Source organism: Oratosquilla oratoria, chromosome 41, assembly GCF_046742065.1.
Source record: "Oratosquilla oratoria isolate Oo_2021 chromosome 41, ASM4674206v1, whole genome shotgun sequence".
In the NCBI taxonomy this organism is placed as follows: Eukaryota; Metazoa; Arthropoda; class Malacostraca; order Stomatopoda; family Squillidae; genus Oratosquilla; species Oratosquilla oratoria.
This window is the reverse complement of record NC_134817.1, coordinates 11,646,854-11,649,842: the sequence shown is the minus strand read 5'-3', so window position 1 is coordinate 11,649,842 and position 2,989 is coordinate 11,646,854. Positions and strand designations below refer to the sequence as shown.

The window sequence follows — 2,989 nt, the reverse complement described above, 5'->3', positions numbered from 1 at the left end:
TAAGAAGAATAAAAAGTTGAAAAAAAATGAGGAGGAGGAATAAAAAGGAGCCAATGACACTCATTCTGTTATCGGGAAGTGACTCACATATTTTATTAAGGCTGCCGCCAGGCGATTTTATTAACTTTAGGCCTTCTTTACCTCCATTGTCAGTCACGTGACACAAAACGTTGAACCACGTTTTTGTCTTTTTCTATTTTATTCTGGTTGTTATATGTTGATGTTATATATCTGTGAAGGGAGGAGCCTTTTCAGATATATACCCCTTTAATTATAGTTTTATTTTTATTTTTTTTTATCTAATTTCATGTTATTATATGTACGAGTATATACATACATACATACACATATTTTTTTCTTCTTCTCTTGACATACAGATTCTCATGAGAACCAAAAGAAAACACTAAAATATAAATAAAATTTATTTCTTACAAAATAATCTAACCTCTAATCTAGAAATACTCAGATTACAAAAGGAAAGAAGGAAGGAAGGAAGCACTGATTTTGATTCTCACATAGATGACATGCTACAGCCTTGGTAATTCCATGCAGGACCACCGCCCTGCCCTCTGAAGGACGGTGCGACCTTTGCGGTTTGGTAAGGTTGTTTGGAGGGTAGATCTAGACTCTAGAGTGTTTCGGGAGTTCTAAGAGTCAAAGGATTTTATTTCCAAAACTAGAATAATTTCTGAGCTTGTTGAGGCTTCTTAGAAATACACACATGGCGAGGAGCGAACGCCAGGAGTCGCTGAGGAGTTGCGGCCGAAGCCGTCACATTTGCCCTATATGTGCACTTTGGGGACTGTTGGGGCAGGTCACAGTCATTGCTGGGAATCGGAAAGGAGTGCAGGATTCGAACCCACAACTAAGCGAATGCGATACCAGCGTGTTTCCCATTACGCCACCAGCGCACATGCATACATGCGCACACACATACATGCATACATGCGCACACACATACATGCGCACATAGATGCATACATACCTATATACATACGTATACCAAAAGGATAGAAAATACATATATACATACATATACCAAAAATTTCCTTGAAAGTGTATACATACATACATCCATACATACATACATGCATATATCAAAGACTCCTTGGGAATAGACATGTATATATAAACACACAAATACATACATACATACATATACCAAAAGGCACTTTCCCCCTTACAAGGGGGGTGACCATAGAAATGGAAAATACGTCTTATTGAGAGACCATAACAACATGAGAAGAGGAAAGGGGCGGAGGGGGAGGGGAAGACTACCCAAAAAAAAAAAAAAAAAAAAAAAACTTAAACATACATCCCTGCTCTACATTAATAAGTCGATCAAGTTATCAAAATCTTGTTGTTGTTTTTTTAATTTTTTTTTTAATGAAGTAGTCCATTAAGGTGAAGAGACTACGCCAGGAGGCGCTGAGTAGCTACGGCCGAAGCCGTCACCTTTGCCCTATGTACATGCATTTTGGGGACTGTTGGGGGGCAGGTAATGAACAGTCACTGCTGGGAATCGGAGAGGAGTGCGGGATTTGAACCCACAACTAAGCAATTGCGAGACCAGCACGCTTCCGATGACGCCAACAGAGCACAATCCATAGTAAAGCTAACAAAATATATATCAACAAAGAAAAACACATCACAATGTATAATGGAATTGTAATGATTCATACTACGAGTTGTATATAAGATATGAGTGATGATAGAGTTAATGTATGATGGAGTAAGCCTCTTGTTCTGGTGACGCTGAGTTCACTCTCAAAATCTAGAAAAATGTGCAAAAAAAAATATATATATAGACATTATATAAATGTTATAATACTCAGGTCACTCTCCAGAAGAGAGAGAGAGAGAGAGAGAGAGAGAGAGAGAGAGAGAGAGAGAGAGAGAGAGAGAGAGAGAGAGAGAGAGAGAGAAGGCGAGAGAGCTGCTGGACAGACTTCGAGAGCACATTTCGATACATCACGAAGATGAGGTTCTCCACAAGGTTCTTCAGGTTTCCGTCTTTGGGTTAAACGCTAATCTTCTAAAAAGAAAAAAAGAAAAAAAAAAATCCAACCAACGCTGGTGACAAAATTTTTCCTTTCCTTATTAAGGTCTTAACAACTGACGTTCTCAGAAATTTTGGATTTTTTCCATAGTGTAATTTCATTTCGAGCAGGACATATCTGTTTCAGATAATTTTAGATTTTTGACAAAATGTAATCACTCAAACACTTCTGTCGTTGTGACTAACACAGACTGGTTCATGACTTCAGAACTTTTATTTTTTCTTAAAGAACTGATTTTTGAAACGTTCCCTGTGCTGTGTGTGCTCCTGTTGATACGCTAGTTGCCAACACAAAATATTACATCTATTTCACTTTTAGAACTTTTTGTTAACAAGCACACCCAGAATTCTTGTTCCTGTCAAGTATCAACAACTCTGTCCATTTTCCTCAGTTCGTCACGTTTTATAATCGATCTGTACACCAAAGGGCTTTTTCTCCCATATAAGGCAGGGTAGCCAGCCAAGGTATGATAAGTGTCCCAAAATGGAGAATTACTATAAAGGTCTGATACCAAAAGCAATTCACCTGTGACATTTCTCATTTTCAACTTTATTTGATCTTATTTTCTTTTATTTCATTTTATTTGGGTTCATGATGCTCGCTGGCTGAGCGGTTTAGAGCGTCGCTACTTGCGGCGGAGGTACAGATGACAGCAGTTCGAATTCTGCCGCCAGCGAGTTGGACCAAGAGCATGGTTCATTAAATTCCACGCTACAAAGTCTTCTGTAAGAGGCACAATTATCGTCTTCTGATAAGGGGGACTTCCCGACGTTAAACCGAATAATTTTATTCTATTTTTCTATTCTATTCTAATTGCTTACTAGAATTTGGGTATTGAATGTGAGAAGTCACTGGAATCTTGCCGATGACTCGAAGAGGACTTCGGAGTTTATGGAAGACTTGGTTTGCTTGAAGGAAGACTTCGAAGC

General features: G+C 38.6%; 1 protein-coding gene across 1 annotated transcript in view; it reads right to left on the bottom strand.

The window, feature by feature from the left end:
- Positions 1-415: 415 nt before the first annotated feature.
- The window catches only part of LOC143020961 (sodium-coupled monocarboxylate transporter 1-like), a 24,776-nt gene continuing 22,202 nt past the window's right edge, over positions 416-2,989 (bottom strand). Inside the window, exon 12 of the mRNA XM_076177997.1 lies at positions 416-2,989. This exon is cut by the window's right edge and continues 764 nt beyond it. The gene's annotated coding sequence lies outside the window, so the exon portion shown is untranslated.